The sequence below is a fragment of the Polyodon spathula genome, chromosome 17 (genome assembly GCF_017654505.1).
Source record: "Polyodon spathula isolate WHYD16114869_AA chromosome 17, ASM1765450v1, whole genome shotgun sequence".
In the NCBI taxonomy this organism is placed as follows: domain Eukaryota; kingdom Metazoa; phylum Chordata; class Actinopteri; order Acipenseriformes; family Polyodontidae; genus Polyodon; species Polyodon spathula.
Genome location: NC_054550.1, coordinates 3,847,563 through 3,871,737, shown reverse-complemented (window position 1 = coordinate 3,871,737; position 24,175 = coordinate 3,847,563). Strand labels below are relative to the sequence as shown.

General features: G+C 39.3%; 1 long non-coding RNA gene across 1 annotated transcript; it reads left to right on the top strand.

The window, feature by feature from the left end:
- Positions 1 to 204: 204 nt before the first annotated feature.
- On the top strand, positions 205 to 23,626 carry LOC121329568. Its single transcript, XR_005951794.1, has 3 exons — positions 205 to 315; positions 17,293 to 17,716; positions 18,077 to 23,626. It is a non-coding gene; the product is annotated as an uncharacterized LOC121329568 (long non-coding RNA).
- Positions 23,627 to 24,175: the final 549 nt, after the last annotated feature.

The following is a 24,175-nucleotide window of genomic DNA, read 5'->3' as shown; positions in this document are numbered from 1 at the left end:
ATAATGGGGTCTATTTAATTGAACCAAACAGAAGCAGATTGAAATACTGTATAGCTACTGCTTAGACAGTTACAATATGTCTCTTAGTGTAAAAAATAAACTGTGTATATTTCTTCCTGGAAAAATTATGTAAAACATCTGGGTTGGGTCTAGACCCATAGACCCAAATAAGTGAAAAATAAGTAACCCTGTGATCCTAGGTAAGCGTGGTTTGGCTGGACCAGCACACCAGCGACTTTGGTGCTGAATGGTTAAAGAAAAGGTGATTTTCCCAGTCAGCCAGACAGAAGCAGCATGAGGAGATTTTCCTCAATGGTAGGAATCTGTCATTGAAATTTAAAATGTCATAACTAAGCTATATTGCATGCAGATGGTAATCCAATTTTATATATATAACAAAAAGTGTTCAAGAGGAACTTTTTCCTTGGAAAAGGGACAGGACTTTTCAGCTTGTATTATGAAGTGTCTGTACTCCCACATACTGACTCATTGTGTAATACACTGCAAAGTGCCACCATGGACTTTTAAACCATTTAAATAGGTCTCTCATGTAGTATGAACAGGTTTGATTCATTGGTTTATATATTAAAGGCAGCATGAATTACAGTACCTGGGACAATTTTCAACAAGTCTGGTTTTATATCTGTACCACTGTGTTGCTGTTGCAGATCAAACTCTAATGTGCCATGGATCTTAATTTGTCATCACTTTATTCATGCATGGCAGCCAGATTAAATTTAATTTAATTTTTTATTTAAATTAAATAAGATATTTTTATTTAATTCTTTTACTTACTATTAGTAAAACAAAACAACAGTTAGTCAACAGATTGTCTATCATATATATGCATATATATATATATATATATATATATATATATATATAGTGCCTTGCAAAAGTATTCAGACCCCTGACCAATTCTCTCATATTACCGAATTACAAATGGTACATTGAAATTTCGTTCTGTTTGATATTTTATTTTTAAACACTGAAACTCAGAATCAATTATTGTAAGGTAACATTGGTTTTATGTTGGGAAATATTTTTAAGAAATATAAAAAACTGAAATATCTTGCTTGCATAAGTATTCAACCCCTGTGCTGTGGAAGCTCCCAGTTTGCACCGATGAAAGAAATTGCCCTAACGAGGACACAATTACCTTACCATTGGCCTCCACCTGTGAACCATTAAAGTTGCTGTCACATTTTCTGGATAAAAACCCCACTGTTGAAGGATCATTGGTAAGGCTGTGAATCTGAAGGAAAATGAAGACCAAAGAGCATTCTACAAAAGTTAGAGATAAAGTAATACAAATGCATAGATTAGGGAAAGGGTACAAAATAATATCCAAGTGTTTGGATATCCCAGTGAGCACAGTTGGATCAATAATCAGGAAGTGGAAGCTGCATCACACCATCCAGGCACTGCCAAGAAAAGGCCGTCCCTCAAAACTCAGCGCTCAAACAAGAAGGAGACTTGTGAGAGAAGCCACAGAGAGGCCAACAATCACTTTGAAGGAGCTACAGAGTTCAGTGGCTGGGAGTGGAGTAATGGTGCACCAGTCAACCATATCAAGAGCTCTGCATAACACTGGCCTGTATGGGAGGGTGGCAAGAAAGAAGCCGTTACTCAAAAAGTACCATCTGAAAGCATGTCTGGAGTTTGCCAGAAAGCATGAGAGTGACCCAGCTGAGATGTGGGAAAAGGTTTTGTGGTCAGATGAGACCAAGATAGAGCTTTTTGGCAAAAACTCAAAGAGCTATGTGTGGCGCAAACCTAACACTGCCCATGCCTCAAGACACACCATCCCTACAGTGAAGTATAGTGGTGGCAGCATCTTGCTGTGGGGATGTTTCTCATCAGCAGGGACTGGGCATCTTGTTACAATTGAAGGAAGAATGGATGGAGCAAAATACAGGAAAATACTGCAAGAGAATCTGCTTCAGTCCGCTAAAAAACTGAAGCTGGGAGGAAATTCACCTTTCAGCAGGACAATGATCCCAAGCACAAGGCCAAGCAACATTGGAGTGGCTCAAGACCAAAAAGGTGAATGTCCTACAGTGGCCAAGTCAAAGTCCTGATCTCAATCCCATTGAGAATCTGTGGCACTGTTTGAAAATTGCTGTCCACAAGCATCATCCAACTAATCTGAACAACCTGGAGCAAATCTGCCAAGAAGAATGGGCCAAAATCACTCCGACACTGTGTGCAAAACTGGTACATACTTACCCCAAAAGACTTAAAGCTGTTATTGCAGTGAAAGGTGGCTCTACCAAATATTAATGTATGGGAGTTGAATATTTATGCAAGCAAGATATTTCAGTTTTTGATTTTTGTTAAAAGTTTTTCCCAACATAAAACCAATGTCACCTTACAATAATTGATTTTGAGTTTAAGTGCTTTAAAATAAAATATCGAACAGATCGAAATTTCAATGTACTATTTGTAATTCAGTAATATGAGAGAATTGGTCGGGGGTCTGAATACTTTTGCAAGGCCTGTGTGTGTGTGTGTGTGTGTGTGTGTGTGTGTGTGTGTGTGTGTGTGTATATTATATATCAATATATATATATACTCAGATATAATATATCTATATTATATATATAATATATTATATATATATAGATATACATGACCCTTATATCATGGTACAGTTAAGTCTTGGATCCTTCATCATGCAATTTCCTACAGTTTACACTTTAAATTATGCAAGTAACACTATAAAACAACTGTGTTTAATCTAAACTGCATTTAAGAAGTTAGTGCAAAATGAAATCCAGTATGTTTAAAAGTCTGTAACTAATTAGAATTATTCTTGTTTCTGTTGTCGCATGGGACCACAGTGTAGGAAACACGTTTCTAATTACAATGTAGCTGAAGTCAGTGTGAGATGCAGTCTGAGAAGAGCTGTGACCTGAATTATGTCATTCAAGACTCGATTCAAGTGCCATTGCTAATTATGCTGCATGGTTCGATGTGGCTAGTTTTAAGTCTATATACATTTCATAACAGAGAGACTGTATCTGACCTCCCATTTTTAATTAGAACAAATAGGCCTGCACGAAGCAAACTAACACAGCTGCAGATGGGATCTCTAAGCTTTTGTAGTTATGTTTTTTGTTATGTTGAGCTACTTTTTATAACCTGTCCCTACTCCTGGCATTGTACTGGTTAATTAAACAGCATAAGGACTGTAAAATAAATCTTGCGTAAAGAAAACCCACATACAGTACTATTTGTATGCTGTACCTATAATCTTTTTTTTTTTTTTTTAAATAAAAAAAAAAAAAAAGATATGATTTAATGTAATCTATAAACTCATAAAGCTTTAATTTGTGACCTAAATACATGTTTTCGGCTACTTCAGCAACATTACATCAGTTTTATAAATATTATTTTATGCATAAAAACAGCCATTGAAAAAGATACTCCTTTAACGCTCCGATACAAACACATTGAAGGAGCAAGGACTTCACAGGGCTGTCACCAAACCTGCATGGGAAACATTAGGGTTCTGAAGAGCCCTTAACCATTCAGTGTATTTCCAGCTCAGTGTTCCAAATATGGTAATGAAACTGAAAGTTAGTAAAACAACATCACCTCCTGGGCCCATAAAGAGACTGTAAACATCAATAAATAAAACTTATTTGCAGGCAGGAGCAGTTATAGTTTTCTTCTTTTTTTTTTTTTTTTCAAATCATGCCTAACGTGTTACTGGGAGAAAAACAAATAAGTGAACTGCTTGTCAGTTTAAAATCCTGCACTGCTACTTAGCTAAACAAACCAGGACATGGTCAGCGGCACAAAAACACAGCAAGCACAGTGGAGCCTGTGCTACTGAAGACCATTCAAGGTAAGTTTAGACAAGCAGCAGGACCAGTTTATATACTAAAGGTGATTGATGTGCCATGCATACAGCAGCTTCTTTGTTGGTGTGCTTGCATTCCCCAGAGCTCTCTTCTTTGCCAGCTTTTGCTTGTTTGGGAGACATCAAAAATGCATCCTTTCACTGACGATCAAATAGTGGGGCTTTGTGGACAGTGCGGTAGGGCAGGACATCTTGTATTCCCCTGTACGGCTTCATTTAGTGGGCAAATGGAAAAATGCTTGCTAAACCTTGGATCGCATTGATTGCAAGATTTTAAAACAAGTGACTTTTAAAATTCATTCAGTGATTCCTTGTAAACTTTTCAAAGTATCCCAGAAAGCCAGTTCTTGAGATGTTTGTTGAAACTAATTTTCTCCTAACTGAGCAAGAAATGTAGAAGAGTACCTGAGAGTACACTAACATGTAAGCTCAGATTGACCGTTGCAGGGGTCGTAGGGTTGGGGGTGTAAAATGAATGTTAAACATAAAACTAAACAGGAACTTGAGGCTGTTGTTTCATCTAAGCTTGGTCTTCCAAATTCCAAGTTGGTTCGGTAAATAATCCATTTCTTATAATGGCACCAGCATTTTGAAATGAACTGCACAACATGTGCAACTATTGTTAAGCAAATTATTTATTGCTGTTGTTATTTTATCTGTGTAGATTTTTGTTCACATGGTTATTGGCGCTTTTAATTTGTGTGTATGCTGCAAGGTGTGATAATGTTGCTTTGGTCTTCATTGAAAAGCTGAATAAAAACCTCTAGCTGGAAATCTTCCTCTGAACATCATGGAAAGAATTATTCAGTTTCCTTTGGTCGGCAGGGCTGATTTAGTACAGCGAGGGCCACAGAGGAAATAGGCAAGCTAACCCCTCTCGTATAGCCTGCCTTGAGGCAAGCAGCTAAGGATTTGAGTGTGCAGTCTGCAGGAGATGGGGATATTTTACTTACCACAAATCCCAGAGTCATCCTTCATTAAGAAGGGTTCTTGACAGAAAAAGCCAAACAGTGCCAGAAAGGAATAATGCACATGAAGTAGAGCTTGGCAAGCCAACATATTAGTGAACCTCTGATAACTGGGAGGTCAAACATCTGTTATCCTGCTTTATGCTTTACTTCTCCTAAAGTATCTCTTCCGCCCATACATTTATTTCTACATCACTGCCAGTATGGTGTCCACCCAGGCATCTCACCTACAGATGAGTCAGAGATTCGGTTTTGGGTTAGCAAAAGCCTGAATTGTTTCAACCTTTAGCTTATTTTATAATTATTCTGGGTGTTTTACTCCCAGAGTTTCAGTCAGTGGACTCCTCCTCCCCTCATATTTTGATCTGTGAATGAACTTGCTGTATTTATGTTGGCTTCAAGCTTAAGCAAAGCCCTTTTTCTGCCAGTAAAGATTTTCAAACAGCCTCAGCAGGCATTACCACCACGTTGCACTACTGGAGGCAAAAGCCGTGCTTGCGTTGGTGCAACAGAGATGAAAGTGCTCTGGCTGTCAGTACAGATCTGGTGTAGGAAGACCGATCACGGTGGAAACAGTGGAACAGGCATGATTCCTGCATTACCACACATTGCCATTGCAAGAAAGAAATCAGTTTTGACTGCAGTTGTTCTACTTTGTGCCAAATAAAAGGACAGCCTACAGTGCGCTGGCTAAGGCACTTAATAAAAAGGGTTTTGTGTTACTCTTGACAAATTTAGTTTCTTACATTGATTTCTTTGATATTGACTTGTTTTTACTGTTTGTTGTGGATCTGAGACTGGTGATTTAATGAATTGACCACAGGTGCTCTCGGTTACCCTCTGGCCTCTTTAGAGGGTTTGTCACTCCAATCTTGGATTCTTCAAGTGGAAACCAAATGTTCACGAAAGCAGATGAGTGGACTGGAGGGAGCTGTGGCTTTGGCATACAGTAAACTCATTCTTTCTTACCATCACTGCTTCCATCACTGTTTTGTTTTGTTATAACATTAGGTTTCTTTAAATTAATATGTTCCATGTCATTAATCTAGCCTTGGAACCAGTGCAACAGTCGTCTGAAGGAATTGCTTCTATATCTCACCTGGTAGAGCTTTACAGCCATTCCTGGTTTTGCTATGTCTAGTAAGACACACCTGAGCTTGTTGCTCTACCTATACACTGTAGCTAATCAGGCTTGTTGTAAAATCTGGAATGGGTGAAACTGCGCATCCCTAGCACTGTATTTAAAAATTGTGTTCAGCCTTCGTTTACAGGAGCTCAAAAGCACGATACCAGTGACTTCTTCCAATTTCCTTGAGTTAGAAGCAGATGGGATTATTTGGGGTTCTCATGTTTGCTTCCTTGGTTTTGCAGATCAGCAGTTTCGGGACTGTGTGGTGTTATTACAAAATGCCTTGGCAAGGACAGCACAAGGAGCTCCTTTCATGAGATAAGAATCTCCCCTTTGCAGATGAGTCCCACAGAGACAGATAACCCCTGACCTCATCCTTTAGATGAATGATTGGACGGCAATATTTCAGTAAATTGCAAGACTGTCTAATCGCTGCATTGCTCTATTGTAACAGATGTTACTGATCAGGCAGATTAAAAAAAATATATAGAAAATGCATTTCCTAGAGCATCCTCAATAACGCTAATAAACACTGTTCCAGTGTGTTTACAATGAAACAAATAACATCTTCCCGGATTTATTGAAAAAAAAAAAAGCTTTGTAAACTACATTGGAATCCAGAACATATTGCTCAAGGATCTTTAGGCGCTTTGATACACACGAAGTTGAGTCTTCCTATTACTGCATATTGGCTTCAGTAAAATATAACTTTCTGGTTTTGTTTTTCTTTAGTTTTGGGAACGGGTCACTTTCAATTCACTGTTATTGTTTTCTACTTTTCAATGTATTATCCCTACACCTCTAACTCAATGGGGTAATAATTATTTTAAAACCTCTCATTAGAATAACAACTTTGTACTTCGCAGTATGCTGGTATTTTTATTTTAAGCTTCAAATACACTAAGTCTGTTTATAAAAGTGTGAGGAATTTTTACATCAATAGCAGATGCAAGTCTTCAGCTGTGTTGGCTCTTTCCTGTAGTAAAGAGACGACAGGGACTAATTTAAGTAAAATAAAACAACACAGTAAAGTAACGAGGAATGCTACCTGTTACAGTTGCAGCTGCGCAATAATCAGGTTGTTCTGTAGAAATCAGTAATACTGTGTTTCTTTTTAGGCGCACGCCAGCAACTTGATTCTCATGTTTAAGTCATGCACCTTCTTCTCATGAGCATGTTTTAAACCGATCAGTCTATGTTTGTTACCAGTAAATTCAGATCTTTTTTTTTTTTTTTTTTTTGTGGCTATAAGCTCCCAACAACGTGAGGTCTTTACCCACAGAAGCACACACAGTTCCAGATATACAGTAGTACAGCACTGGGTTTAAAGTTCACATTTGAATAGGACAACTTTGAGCCTGCATTGGTGTTGTAACTGTCACGCACTGTTTAACATGGGACGTGTCAGGGAATCGCCTGTGTGAACTGGCAGAAGGAAACAAGCCATAACCTAGGCTCTAGAGACCTGATACTGTACTCCTATGAATATTGGTCTGATGACAGGGTTGTGATATCAGCTTGTGTAAAGATGCTGTCTAGTTAAATGCAAAGCATTTGTGACCTCAGGAATATAAGAAGGATTGTCTGTTGGGTACACTATAGACTATAGTGGTTCCTCTCTCTCTCTCTCTCTCTCTCTCTCTCTCTCTCTCTCTCTCTCTCTCTCTCTCTCTCTCTCTCTCTCTCCATTTGCAGTGAAGGATTGGATTGACTGATTATCTCATAATAATGCCTGAACAAAAAAAGAACTGGCTGACACAAGGTCAGTTTAAATTAGAAACATTAAAATGTTAGCATAAGTAAACAAAATTGGTATTGTAACATTCATCTTAACTAATATTTTGCTGTACATCACCTACAGTATAGCAAAAAGAAATGGGTGTGTTGTCTACAGTATAGATTTGATAAGCCCTGGTTGTGAAAGGTGTATCATTCTTTTCAGTAGGTTTTCAGCTGTATCAAGGTTATTAATAGTGGGAGTGAGTTACCAGTGTCATTACTTTCTTATTATTTCCAACCAAAAACACAAAAATCAGGTTCTGAATAGAGTGCTTGTTTTTGGTTGATCATTTACAGCATGCAGCACGTTTCCTAGGCCATGTTAAAGTCCACATCCGGTGCGGTGTTAGTTACTGTGCGAGTCTGGCTTGCTTGAGGTGGGAAGCAGCATTAACCCTTTACACTGTTGGAGCCCAAGGTTAAATGTAGTTCTGCAAGTCAGAGGTGCATCTATAAAACTAATTTTCAATAATTCTGCCCTTTTAGTCTACTTTAAAACCTTCTAAAAGGAGCCCTTTTCACTGATACGATTGAGTCAACTCGTAGTGTAGCGTTTTGGGAAGGATGACCAGGAAAGACAATCAGATTACAGAAATGAAATATCTTTTGATGTAGTACCAGAAATTATTCTTGCAAATCAGGGCGTAGGTTGACAAAAATATCTAAGCCGTTTTCCGGCAGCATTCAGTCGTGGTTTTTGCGAGAAGCTGCACGTTTGACATGACGTTAAGCTTTCTCTGCGCTACGGTAGCCATGCCAAGATTTAAACCGCCTTGCATCACTGTAAATGGAGTGTACAGGGAATGTAAACTGTAACTCAGTTATTTCATATTTAGTGGTCGGTTGTACTTTTAGTCATAACTTAGCCTGTCACGCACTTCCATTCATCATCTATATCTCGCATGCCCAGTTTTGAAAGAAGAAAAAATATATATTTTGCACCATAGTTGGTTAAAGGAAGTTCTCCATTTTGTAAGTGTTACTTTCAGGTAGTGTGTTATACTTGCACCCAGGTTACTGTCTGCAAAGCATATAAGTTTCCAGCTGATTAGTTACTAACAGGTAAGAAAGCATTGGAGGGTTGGCATTTCCCCAGGCGAAACTATCTGAAAGTAAGGCATTCATTTCTACCCATGCACATGTAGTGAGTAAAACAATAAATAGACATAAGGTTATTGAAATGGCCCTCTGGTGCTCTGGTTTCCTCCACCCTGTGTGTAATGGTGTAGACTTCAGACAAGGATCTGTACCACAGTTTGGAATAACAGCCTCTCCATGCGGCTGATTTTGTAATTTGTATACTAACTGTAGAAGCTACCCTTTAATCTGATCCAGATGTTAGGTGCTCAGTTTGAATCACATGCCTTGTTTCTCAGTGGAGCCTGCATTACACTCGATTTCCTGCCTATTAACACTATTGATGTCCTTTCCCAGTAGGGTTGATGAAATATTCATAACTATTCCAGATAGGATGATGCTGTTCCAAGCCCGTGAGCGCATGAGGTGTTGTTGTTCTTGGGTCAGTCGTCATGATAACGTGTGTCTCAAACCCGTCCACTGCCAGCTTTAGAGTTGAGCTCCTTTAGAAATGACTTGAGCTCAAAGAAAAATCCTTCCATTTTTTATTCCTGTTGATGTTTCTGGTAGTTTTCATTTTTTTTAATTAGCTTTAAGCTAAATCTGGAAAAAGATGGCACTTGGCACCCCATAGTGGACTGTCTCTTTAGTGCGGACGCAAGAACTGTGATGGGAATTTTAAGAAAACAAATTTGAGAGCAACAGTTTGGATGAGATTTTTAACTTTCATAAAAGAGATTTCGGGGCTTCACCCTGGCAAGCCCCGGCACAAATTAAACGCTGGTGACAGGTCAGGGTCGGGAGATTTTGTGAACTGTTGGAACACTGTTTTCTTTGTTCTATCACAGCATGGAAGGCACTGAAAAGACTTCTTGTTGCGGTCGTCAAAAATCAACTGTCAGAGCTCTGCGATAAGAAAATAGACACCCCATCAAAATTTGTTACAGTGGATGAAAAGATTTGGTTCTTTTACTTTTGTCCATCAGAAGCTATAGTCCACATAAACTGTGCTCATGGACTGACTGTGGTAGTATGTGTTTCTCGGCTAAGTCTGTAGCAATAACATACTGTATTTAATACTAAGAAAAGCAGAAAAACTCATTTTATGTGCAGCCAAATAACAGACTTTTCTAGTTCTGTTTCATAGATATCATACATCAAAAGCAAGCAGTCTTTCATGGGAGTTAAAATCTGTATTGTATAACATAGGGGAGCGAAAAGAAATTTGTTTTATTACTCTGAATCTATATACCTGCCCTTCATAGTGAAAGTGCCAGTGCAGCTGATTCACTGTAGCAGAAGAAAGGATCGGGTTTCGGGTATATTGTTTGGAATGGAAATAATTTAGTTTACATAAGTTGTGTTGGTTTAAATAATTACATTTTAACACAGCGTGAGAGTTGACCCGTTTCTCTTTGTGCGCTACAGGACTGTAGATGTACTGTAGGTTGGATCAGTTAGGGCAGCAGTGATCCTGGGATTAGTAAAAGTGATCACTTGCGTGTTAAAATACAAGATACAAGGTTCAAACCATCGAGGTTGCAAGTAAAAAAAAAAGTTTTGTAATTTTGGAATTCCAGTGACTTTGAGTCAACTGCGTGATGATTTTCTGTATGTTCTGCTGCAGAATGACTGCAACTCTGGCAGCTGTGCATTGGGTCATGCACAGTTAATGTTCAGCTCTCAAAAGTTCTTTGGCCTTACAGGGTGCACTGTCAAATGCATGTTTCATAGCCAGTTATAAATTTAGACTCACAACTTGGAGAAGACAGGCACAGTTTCCACTGTCGTGGCAAATGTGCTGTAGCTGCATTTTTTTATGGGGTAAATTCTAGGGTAGTGTGGTATGCAAACAAATAAAGTCTATATCTGGCTTTCCAGCAAGCCACAGCTTTATGTGGTATAACGGTTGGATGATTTCATTTGTTTTAGCTGACTCAGGCTTATAGCTTTCTTAATTCATGAAACTAACTTAGAGACACTGTAACCCTACGGTTCTATACCAGTACTTTAGCTTTTACATTTCAGTTCCTTCTCCGCATTTTTGTTTTTTTGCGCTGCTTTACATATGTAAATGTGTAAAGCACAGCAGTCGGTGCAAAGAGGGACGAACTTAGTAAATGTTTATAACTACGGTCTAAGCAAGGGCTCTGGAACTAGGGGTGCTGGGGGTGCAGTAGCAGCTCCTTGCTTTGCATGGCTTCCATCATATACAGGGGTTACAGTTTACAGCACCCCCACTTTAAAAATTGTTCCAGTGCCACTGGGTCTAAGCATCATTATACATCTGAATTTAAAAGGTTTTCAGTCTTTAGAGACTGTTTTTACCCTTAAGATGACTGTGATCTAGTCACTGTACTACAGTCTAGTCACTGGGGTTATCTCCATTTTCACAAGCCCTAGTCCTAAGGACAAATCAGCGAGCGGATTCCCCAGGTAGCACGGTTTTAGATCAGTTAAAAACTAGATCTCTGTGCTGCTGCTGGGAGTTGGGCCACAATACATTTTTTTGCAGCTGTATTTCTATTTCTATTAAGTTGAGTTACGAGAACACGCATCACAGAGAATCCCTGTTTAGCTAAAAAGCCTGTCTCTGACAATTATTGATATAGTCATTATTGTATAGCTGTTTTAATTTCTGTTTAGGGTTGTCCGAATGTATAAGATTATCAAAATAAATTGCTCAGGTGAAATTAACAGAAGCCTGCATTCATGTTAATATGTATGCAAACGAGGTTTGATTTCCCTGGTTTATTTATTTATTTTAGTAATACACTTTGTAAGACCGATTCGGGATACATAAATAAATAAATACGTAAATTAATTCAAATGTAAAGTGTGATGTGTTTAGCTAAATCACAATACATGTATTTTAAATGCAGTTTACCAGCCTTAGGCCTGTATTACTCTCGATCTTTTTTCTTTCATTCTTAAGACAGCATTTAAGAAGTTCTTAAGAATTTAACTCAAGAACAATCTTAGGCAGCTCTTAAATATTTTTTTTTTTTATGGACGTTCAAGAATACACTCAAGGTTGTGATCTGATCATTTTGCAATTCCACTGAAACCTTTTCTGCAAACAGCCCCCGTTTCCAGAATTGTTGCATAATGTACGATACACAAATATGCAACTTACGAGTAACTATGCCCAAAAAAGAGTGTAGTACTCATTACCGTGTACAGTGTAGTAAAATGCAGTACAGACAGTAATTTCTTAATTGAAGGTTCCATTTACAGTACCCATGCATAATTCTGCAGATTAATGTGTGTTTCACTCTACAGTATCTTAAGTTGGTTTCCTGATAATATTGGGTATTACATCTTACAAGTTCCTAACTACTAGCTATTAACTTGAAGCGTTTATTTAGAAAGCTCCCATTAGTGTCATAGCTAATTTTCATTACAGTGTACAGTTTTCACGTCTGGTATTTGGTTTACTGGGTTTAGAGATGTTTTACCTCACTGAGTTAATGAGAGAGACTGAAAATGGCTTATAAAGTTGGATTCCAACTCTATGTAGCCAAATGGATGGTGTAAAAAGTTAAACTGCAATTCAAAGGTCAAATTTAATTGGGGATTACTAGTCATGTTTACCAAGTACAAGACATGTAGTAATTGCTAAGCACTTATTTGGTAACTAAAGTGCAAATTATAAAGGTACTTAACTGTATAATCTTGTGAACTTTGGCTGATCAGTGGAGTATATCAGTGTGGTACAGCTGTTTTACATGACTTAAGTCTTCCACTTCTATTGTCAAAATGACTTTTCAAGGATCATTAAATTGGAATTGTTGTATTATATCCAGTAATATGGATTGTTTTCATGCTACTGAAACGAGTCGTGATTTGCGTTACAAAACACAAAACTCGTGCTGTGCAAGAAACCCTATGAACCCTGACTGATGGGAAACTAAAAACTATAAATCTGTCCCTTCAGCTTGGCATTGCTGTTTCTATCACTAAAAAATAAAAAGCACCATACATTTCATTGATACATACATACATATTAAAATACAGGGATACACCAAGAATTAGTCACCTTTACTATTCTGAAACTGTTCTAGCTGTAATCTAAACTTTTACCTGATTTGAATTATTTTATTCAAGTTTTCGTTAATAATACCTTCAAGCTACCGCCGACCGTGCAGGAGAGTTCCCAGGAGGCAGCGCTCAATTGGCTGAGTGTCGCCGGGGGTGGGGGCATCTAGGTTGGCCAGGGTGTCCTTGGCTCACCGCGCACCAGCGACCCCTGTAGTCTGGCCAGGCGCCTGCGGGCTTGCCTGTTAGCTGCCCTGGAGCTGCGTTGTCCTCCTACACTGTAGCTCCTGGGCCGCTGCATGGTGAATCCGCAGTGTGAAAAGAAGCGGTCGGCTGACGGCACACGCTTCGGAGGACAGCGTGTGTTCATCTTCGCCGCTCCGGAGTCAGCGCAGGGGTGGTAGCAGTGAGCTGAGCCCAAATAATAACTGGGAATTTCAAATTGGGAGAAAATAACAAAAATAATTGGCAATGACTAAATTTAAAATAAATAAATAAATAAATAAATAATACCATCAAGCTATATTTGCATGAGTGTCAGATGTGATGTTGATCTCACAGCAAGTTAGAATTTCTGATGGCTTTCATTGCAGTGGAGTTGTTTGAATTATTTTTATATCCGGCAACTTACTGAATGAGATCTAATTACGTGGCCAAGGCATGTCTTGGCACAACATTCGCGCAGATCCGCTATTGAGGCTTAATTGTTTCAGTCAGAGCCAGGAGATCTGCCCGACTGACTGTCTTCCAAAAAGTGTTTATATGCAATCCTGATTTTTATTTATGGTGATAGGGCAACCCCAAACAGTTGGGAATTCACTTGAACAGGGTTTTCCCTGTGTGGCAGTCAGCAGAAACACATGTGGCCAGGCTATATCCAAACATTGCTTCATGTCTCACAATGCAGAGCAGGGTGGGGGTATCAGCGAGTTACTGCCAGTGTCATTTGCTATCACTGCAGATAGGAGAGGACAGGAGCACACAATCCCATAGTGCTTCTCAAAGTAAAAAAAAAAAAAAGTCTGACGGGACTACGGGGTGCATAAGAAATACTGGTTCTTGGTTCAGTACACACTAGGAAGCACCCACAAACACCAGAACCAAGGGTGCGTTTTTGCACTACGACCAGGTCGTCAGGTCATCTGGTTTTGTGTTTTTGCGATGCGGTCACTGGACCTAGCAGTTATGGGTCCACTGAACCAGTGAAACGGGTTTGTGGCACGGTTCATGGTTGTAACCACAGGTATTGTGGAATAGAAGTTTCCTATCAAGATGTTTTTTACAACTTGTTTCTGTCGCTTTTTTTTTTAATTATTATGTAGATTATTTTAGTTTTTCTATAAATAATAAAAATGACATGTTTGTGTAAATGTGTTTAACATTTTAATGCAAGATGGTTTGTGTAGATTATAAAGTCATGTATAATAATGGGGCTGATATATATATATATATATATATAATATATATATATATATATATATATATTATATGTATAAAATCAAGAGGCAAGAGGCTGTCAGTAACAGAACAAGGTACAGTGTAAACCTTTTGTGTGAGAAATAACGTGTAAAACAAGTTTTTTGATTGGAAAACGGCTTATCTGATGTAGTGAGAAACCGGAGAGGACAGGTGTAGTTAGAACTCCGTGAGAAGTTGAGACTACATTTTCAACCTCGACCATTTTTAATGACCGGGTCTGTGCTTGCCCTGTGGTCGTGTTCACGGCTTCTTGGTCAAAGGCTGCTTAACCCGGTATGGTCAAACTCGAAAACGCACCCCAAGTAGCGTATAGCAGAATGGAACAGGCGTGTGCAATTCTGGTTCTCAGTACTTTCACTGTTCTGTACCCGACTACTTTCGGGATTAGATTCCTAACTATAAAACTGAACTGTAGAAAATGTAGAAAATACCGGAAACTTGCCATATTCAATGACAATATCTTCAAATGAGACATTTTATAGTTTGTCTAAATGTTAGTCGTTGAATTTAGTATTTGCTTTTCGCATTACTGCTTTCAGGATCGTTATTACTTATTTAGTAATTAATTGATTCAGGAAGTAGGTGCTCACACGCCTTTATTGTCCTCTAGTGTGAAGACAAAGTTGTAGTAGTCGTACAACTATTTATAAAAAGTTAACTTTTTTTTTTTTTTTTTTTTTGCATATTAACTTTTATGAGAAATAACATCTTGCGTGGTCCTGGCATAAGATATATTTTCTAAACTCATCTTATAAATGTTTAACAGTGCGATTCACTGGAGCAGGGCGACAGTACAATGAGCAGCTCTTTCAACGCTGCTGTACAAGATCAGGCCACCTTATGCCATGGCTTCTTATAAAAGAGTAGTCTGTGTTCCTGACAGCCGCAGTGTCTGAGAGGGAAAAACCAGCTGCTGGTCAGACCTGCCCCTTCCGATGTTTTCCAATGAAGAATCTGAGCTGGGATAATAAAGTGAACATCAGCTAAAGAAATCCAGATGTATAGGGAGAAGGTATTACACTGTGAGCTCCCCTGTGTAAACAAGCACTCGCGTAGGTCCTGACAGAGATTAAACCATTACAGAGTGGAGACTGAACTGGGCAGATACACTGAGTCCTCCCATCTAAACTCTACTGGAAAAAAATAAAAGGGTGTTTTTTTTTTTAAATTTATTTTTTTATTGTTTTTTTTCGTATCCTCGTGGTACAAAATAGACGTCAAATAAAAAAAAAAATCCGTAGCTCCTCATAAATCTGCTGCTAAAAAAGTTTTGTACTGCTTTTGCGGTTGCAATGCAGTTTGTCTGAACTCAAGCACTGGCCCTGCACATTCTGTCATTTCACTCCAGAGCACAGTTATATCTACTGTGGTTTTGATTTTTCCTCTTAGTGCTATCTCTGCATGCTGGATGTCTTACACCATATAGAGACAAAAAAAAACACTGCTGTTTAGATGAAGATACTTAAACAAGACATAATACAGCATCTTATTTACAGAGATGTCTTGTCAGGACAATACAGTGAGCGCTCGGATATCCGTTAGTGAGATACCCCTCAGTCGCGTTTTACCACCCTTGTATTAAGAATAAAATAAATCCCCATTTTTATATATGTGACAAATTAATGCACTTAGCAGTCACACATGATTTTTGACTCCATCACCAGTTTTCTGATACAGAGCCCATCTCTTCAGTGTTGCAATGTACTTGTTTATCTGTCCCAGCCCCAGTTATTATTTTTGCTTACTCTGTCTGTCTTTATTGTGCAGTTACACAGCACTTCCTTCGATTTCACATGATGGAAATGACGCGAACAAGACAAGCTCCGGTAATGTAATAGTTAATCATTAAACAGATTTAGATACTGTGATGCATTTTTTAAAAAAATCTGTCATCTTTAGTTGCTTTTGTGCATTTTCATTTGCAAGTGAACTGTGACATTAGGGCCTTATTGAGCTCTGTATTCTGCAATTTTCAATACTGTCTTTGGATACTGTTTTAATTCTGGAAACTGTTGTTGTTTTTTTAGTCTTTTGCTAAATTGTATTGCCTTTTACATTTTACGCAGTTCAGTGCATGGGTAACATTTTGATTTCATTTTGCTGTTGGGTCATTAACGGGGAATTTTACATATTGCTGCAATATGTATCGGATTTAAATATATGTCCTGTATTGCAGTCCACGTGTCGTCTCTTTTGGCAAGTGATATTTTCAGAATCATATAGTTCTGAATTAAAATACTTCTTCTGTTGAAAATATAGTACATAAAGCAGACAAAGATCTTGGTTGACCTCTTGCTTGGGCATGGGTTAAATCTTATCCCAGTGGGAAGTGTCACCCGCATTGGGAAAAAAGCAAAAAACTCAACTTGTTATGACTGCAAACTTTCTTCTCTCAGAAATAATTTAACAGCCTTTCCATGCTGAGGTTTCCCTGAAGGTTTGGGAAATTTGATAGCACTTTAGACTACAGGGCATGAATATATTACAGCTGTGTAATTAATGTGTAATAACTGGGTGGTTACCAATGGTCTGTGATCTCTCATGGTAAGTACAGCGTAATTACTTGTGTAAATGGCATTGTGAACAACATTGTTACATGAAGTTGTTACATTCCATGTAATTACACATTTATTCCACCAGTATGTTCCATTTAAAATAATCAATTAAATAATAATCATTGTTTTCACTCACAATCCAGTTGAACCATGTGGATAGAAACAATAATTATTCTTTCTTTTTGTGTTTAATAGAAGTAGAAAAAACCCACAAGAGATTTCAAATAAATAGAAAAATACTCAGCTTGAGAAATACATTCCTTCCAGATTAGTACATCATCTTCAGCTTAGTGCTGTAATTCATTTGAACGAGAACAAAGGAAAACCCGAATGGGAGGCTGAGTGGAAAAATATGTTTTAGGTTAATCGTGTTTTTTTTGTTTGTTTGTTTTTTATTAGGTGCAAGAAGAGTGATGATGATAGTGATTGTAATTGCGATGATTTATGAACTGTGAAGGGCGCTCAGTGCTGACGACTGTGGAGGGCACTCACGGCCCGAGTGAAAAATAAATTTGGCTACCTGCGTGAGGCCAGCTGGAAAAACATGAACAGTTACGTGCACACCAGTGCCACAGATAGGAAGTGACTATGAGCCAACTCCCACCCCCCTCCCCGGGACGACGCACGCTGCAAGGTGGTGGCTGGGGAAGTTGGAGTCCTAAACAAAAAGAAGTGACAAGAAAGAATAACACACAGAACTTTTATGTGCTTGCTGGTGATGTTTTGATTAGGGGCGGATTCTCCTTCCAGAAAAGCAACCAAGTTTACAAGGAAATCTCAGTCACAGAGGATTTGCAGATTCATTAAAAAAAAAAGCATCGCAGTAAGTCCCAGCTGTTTTGTGATGTATTCAGCACAGTCCTGTAACAATAGCCCTGGGAAAGGATGTTGTCCTTGGGGACCTTTCTGTTAAGGTTGCTACTTTGACTTTCTTTGTTTTTACAACCTCTGGAACAAGTCTGCCTTTCTCTTGAGCGCCCATAACATTCAGAAAGGAAGAAAAGGGATATGTTCTTTTTTTAATCAAAATAAAATGTCAGTAGCCCAGTCACATGCGGTGCGCAATGATTTGTAGTAAAACTCAAGGCATCTTAGTACCATCTTCCGGCCAACAAAGAAAGGGAATTACTGAGATGCAGAAGCTTACATCTCTTCTTGATCTTCTCTCTTCTTTTTTCCAAAGGCACACCTGGCAAGTGCTGGACAATGCAAATGCCAACAACGTGGCATATACCTCCTAGAAGCTGAGCCTTCACTCCGACTACCCTGCCCTGCACAATCCACCTGGGATAAGACAACCTGGCACTGCAGCCCAGCTGGCTAGCGAGCCTGGCACCCCTTTCCCTAAACATACCATCTTGGCACTTTCCTAATCCTTAGTTCAGCATGAGAAGTATAAATATGCTTTTCTTGCATAGCTTGCAAAGCTTTTAGATGCGCTGGATTCAGTCTTCCGAAGTTTAAATTTCAAATATTGGGGCCCAGTCTCAATACTGCTATAGTTTTAAAATAATTTAAAAAAACAAAAAGTTTTAGAACAATAAACAGGCCGCGTTGTGTTAAAATGTTTTGTATCACTCAGCTATTTGTGGTGCTGTTTGTTGTCACTGTATTGTTCTTGCATTGTCTCTGTGTCGTGATTACTGTAGGACTCAATATCGCTGTTTCTTTGGTGCATGCAGGTCTAGTTTCTGCACTGTATCAAGCAGGCAGCTGACAGGGGCGAGAGTGAGATTGTGGACGGCTTCCACACAGCCAACCAGCTGAGGAAGGAGAACCCTGAAGCCTTTTGACTCCTCTCCTCCCTGAGAGTGGACTCGGGGCAGACTACTGTGACTTCCAAGTGCAGTCCAAGAACACGATCATTGAGTACACATTTCAGTTTTTATCCATTGCTTATGTTTCACGTTCGTGTTTTTGCATTGATATATAGTTTTGTTAATTTTGTCCTGGTATCTTTCTCCTAACTAGCTTCCATGGGATCAGTTATCTAGTAGAGATGACCCCTAATTCACACTCCTTTCCAAGCGGTTTTGTCTTTGGTGGTTCATCCAAAAACTGAATTTTTCCATTTGATTTGAGGACAGTGAGTGCCATCTAGTGTTGAAGCAGCAACACTGCACCAGACATAATTTTTGGAGTTAATCTAAGCATTTCTGCATACTGTACACTGTCTTCTATTTCTACCGAATGACCCAAGATACTGGGTAATTGTGCATTGTTTCTATGAGTGGGTAAATGATTAGGAATAATTTGTGACTGTATTAGTAGGATTCTCACTCCTAGGGATGAGGTATGGTCTTGTCGTTTATCACTACACGTGTCGCTGTGCTAACATCAAACTGAGTATAGAAGTGCTTCTCTGATTCCTCATGAAGTGTAGACTGCGATGGTCAGGTGGTGAGGATTAAGTACATCAACGCAATCCGGGACTCTACGCTAGGCTTGCCCCTTGAACAGGTCCAGCCCTTTTACTCGGCTCTCAGAGCCCATGTGGATCTCTTGAGCAGGCCAGAGAACGTGGTCATGTGCAGAATGGAGCCAGGTGGGTAGCTACCCACGGCATGTGTAATGTATTAGGCTATAGAGGTGACCAACCCTGGTCCTGGAGAGCCACAGTCCTGCAGGTTTTCAGGGTGTCTTTAAATCATCAATGGCTAATGGCCTGGACAAAAGTTAGTGTTGACCAACTAAGAAAATAATCGGTTCAATTAAATAGTTGTGAACTCAAGTGGAACAAACACCAGAAGACCCTGCGGCTTTTCAGGACCAGGATTTGCCACCCCAGTATTAGGTGGCTTAAATCAATTCCTTATATGTTTTGCGCCTAAAGACAAACTAACAAAGCCATTTTTAAAACATGCCTCAAGGCTAGCTAAAAAGACCCCTTTTAAAATATACAGTATATTGTATTTCAACAGAATCAAAAGGTCGCAAGTGAAAACATTTGAACGTGACAGGAAATGGCTTTCCGGCCTCTGTGTTTCTGGGTATGCTTTGATCCTGTAATTTCTGATTTGCCTTCAGGACTTCAGAAAATGTCAGTCAATCATTAAATCTTTCATTTAACCAGGGAAAACCCTTGAAAACTCCTATACAGGGGTTAGCCATCCAGGCACACAATTCATCAAAAGATTTATCTTTGAACAGAAACAGAAAGTAACTAATGCTCTGTATCCGACATCATCTTAGTAACATGATCAACTGAGATTAGAGAAACAGATTCTATTTCTCACAGCCTGATTGATCCCTGTTTTTGCCAACGGTCTGACCGCACTCCCCCAGTCTGCAGGTGACGTGGTGACGTTCGATAACTGGCGCCTACTTCACGGACACAGGAGTTACACCTCTGTTCTCAGCCATGCCCGGAACCTGGAGGGGCGTACCTCAACTGGGACGAGGTGATGTCCAGACTGCGGGTCCTGAGGACAGCCTTAAACAGAGAGGCTTAAACCAGTCAGCACAGAGCAGGGCTTTAGGGTATGCCAAGGAAGATAACTGACCTCCCCAATGTATGACTGTTACTATGGGTTTAATAAGACACACCTGAGCTTGTTACCTGTATATCGTGGCTAATCAAGATCGTAGTAAAACCTGGAGTGAAACTACTATGCAAAAAGAGTCTTTTCCACTGGTGAAGTACAAAGTACTGTAGGATTGCTAAGCTACGAATGTTTTATAGCATGGGGTTCCAATAAAAGTATAAAGCATCATGCACAGCTTAACGAGCACTTGTAGATTGACTGGTGATCAGCGTGGTTTGAGCCATGTACTAAACATGTTCATGTAAAGAGAAGCCACAGAACACCAGGCACATAGAGAAGCCTGCTTTTGTGATCGCTCAATAGAAATGAATAAATAATCACAGGGAAACAGTTAATAAATAAATCAGGGGCAACAGACTCGAGTGCTCTTCAAGTCTGACACTGTTCTGGCTCCAGCAATGTGGCTGTCATAGCTTCTAGAATAATTATATACCACTTATTGTGTGTTTCCTGCCTTGTGGCTCTGCAGCAATGCAAGCCCTATCCTGTAGATGTGATTCTTTTCTTCATACATAAACTATTATGGTAACCCTTTCATTTTTGGTACTACTTCTGTAATTGTGACTCTAAAAACATATATTGAAGTTGTGGCGGACTGTGACTGCCAGGGTTTGGATTAGTGAGAGCCTTGATTGTAACACTCACACTTTAAGGAGATGCCATCTGTATGTGAAAGCAGGGGTTTTGAAAAAAAAAAAAATCTCAGTTGTAGTTGGCACTGCCTGATTTCTTAACATAGAAATCATCGTTTAGTGTTTGTACAGCTGTGTAACACTTACTTGCCTGTAAAAGGCCTTTTTGTTTGTGGACAGCTGATCTTTTAAACCTTAAATAAGGTTGTTAATACCTTTTCACAATAAGGCTCTGGCTGAGGCTTCGCTAAGCTGACATCATGAAATGAAATGAAAGGGAGGGAAAGGAAATGAAAGGAATGTTTACCTGAACACTCTTCCTTTGATCCCCAGCGTCTTACATGAAAGAAAGTGATTGATACTGCTATTTGCCAACAGGACTCAGGCTGACAGATTTGTTACAGTTCAGTCAGTCCCTCCTCCCTTTATTCACAGCAAAGCAAAAATTTGCTAACGGAGATCCATTGATACATATAATTGTTTCTGACATCAGGTGATCAGCAATAGACAGCATACATTTTATTAATGAATGACAAATGGTAAAACTGTTCTATACAATCAGCTAACATGAATGGCACACAGAGTTATTAATCAACATTGGTTTAATTGCTGCTATGACCTGTTAACTTTCACTGTAAGTGTGTCTATTCTGCAGACACAGTTTATCTAATAGGAACACATTCAATCCGATACTTTTCCCATTATTGCTATATGAACTGGCAATAGTGACTTGCTTTGCTGCTGTTTTTCTCTGCTTTGATAAAGAGGTGTAATCTTAATCCATGTGGAGGAAACAATGCAAATGTTATCTTTTGTATCTGTGCATAGCCATACAATTCAATGCATAGATTTGTTGCAATGTTGTGATGTAAGCCAGGAATTACAGATGCATTTATATTTGCAAACATTTTAATAAATAATCTTTTTTTTTTTGAAGTCTGTTAATTTGTTCAAAATGTGCGCTTTAATAAGGGTTCTCAAAGCAAAAAAAAAAACTTTGAACTTTCAGACTTTGATCTGACAGCCTCTATGCTGACTGATCTCTTGCTAAGCCACCCTCCTCCCCATTTCAGATTCTCTCTGACTGACTGCTTGTAAGGCTCAATTACAAGAGTATATCTGGTTTGAGCTGCAATACTTCAGGCTTCTCTACTGGTTCTGGGCTAGCACAGAACAATGTTGATTATCCAAACTTCTATTTTACTGAAACTTCCGTACCCAAACATCCCCTTGGTGGACTTTCATCTCTTGTGCAATTCTTTGAAGCCCACTTCCCCAGCGTTGTCCAACGAGCCGTGTATCTCTGGAGGGTAAAAGTCAGATCAGAAGCACTTTTCTGCATAGAAAGTAGTGACATGCAGGGATATATAACAAGCAGTTCCTTTAAACAGGGCACAAGGTTGTCAAGCAGGAGAGATGAGACCCCTGATGGGCAAAGAGCAGCTTTTTCTCATTCCAAGTATTGTTCTTTAGTATAGGGTTCTTCATTGGGAATATCATTTCAACAATTGCACTGTAGTAAATGGACCATATGAAAGTCAATTTCACACCCCATTGTCCTAATGAGCTTGTAAAATAGAGGTTCCCCTGTATTAACGGGCTGCATAGCACGTATACCATGTATCTGGGACAACCTTACCTACAGTAAAATATTAGTGTCTGGTTTCACAGACCCCAATTAGCATGAATCTTGGACTACCTTAGTGAAGGTAACATTAGGTAGTCAAAGATTTCTTGTGATTATATCACTGCTAATCTTTAATGACATTTTTCCTGGTATCTGATTAAGTGAAAGGCTTCCCAACAGATTGTTGATTCACTGAGCCACAGCCTCATTCCCACCATGGGCCGTGGCCCTCGTCCTTTTTAATGAGGTGAAAAGGAGGTCTGTTTTCAAGGGTCCACTCATCTTCCAATCCCCCCACAACTGCTTGCCAGCCTGAAGACAGGCCCTGGACCTGCTGCTGTCAATCGGTTCGGTCTGAGGGGGTAAACTCGAAGATGCCACGAGTGCGGGGCCTTGAAGCCTGAGGGAAAAAGAACTGCACCCTGGATTGAGCGGGCGCATTGTGCTCACCCAGTGCGATATTCGAGGCTGCTTTTAAAATCAGTTAACATTCCACAAGCAGGGCATATGAAGAGAGTCTGCTCTGTCGAGTTCTGTGCTCATTACGGGGAATCAAAAGCAAATGCTCTGGACTGCTGTGCTGTACATAACATGATGAATTTGATGTCCAGGATCATGCTTTGAATTGAGTCATAGGGGGGGATTCCCAAGTGGTGCATCCAGTAAAAAGGCAATCCACAGGGAGTGCAGGATGCACCCCATAGCCTGGAGGTCACAGGTTCAAATCCAGGCATTGCCAATCATGACCAAGGGTTCCTGAGGGGCAGCACACAACTGTCCAAGAGCCATCCAGGTAGGGAGGGCATATTTCAGCAGGGCAATTCACAGTTCACCACACACCAGCAACCCCTGTGGTTGCAGCAGTGCACCAAGACAAAAATAATAATTGGGCATTCCAAATTGGGGTGAAAACTGGGGTACAAACCACAGGCAACAACTAAATTAAAAAAAAAAAAAAAAAAAAAAAAAAAAAAAAGCCATTAGAGCATAAGTCAAAGCTTTTTCCTTAATGAGTCATAAGTCTTTTTATGTGCAGCACCACCTAGTATCCCATAGGTTGTTATAACAGTGACTTTTTCACAGATAAAAGCTATACTGAAGCTACACTAAGTTAGCATTAATCAATCACTATGATTATACTGTAAACTCCAATAAAGCAACTCCTTATCAATCCCATGCATTCCAAGACCCCCCCCCCCCCTCTACTAGCACTCATCTTCAATAAATATCCTTTCACTTGCTCCCTTTAGAAATCACAATGGCAGGTTTTCAGTGCCGTATTTGTATTCTTCATTTATTTCACCTGCAACCTGGCTTGTGATTTTCTTACTGTACGCCACTGAAATTGCATGAAATAACTGAACAAAACAGATTGGCACTTCACATTAAGTGTTTCTAATTACTGTGTATTAATGAAGCAGTTACCTTGTCAACACATGGGCAGGCACACATTACAATGTTATTATGCATAGTTACAA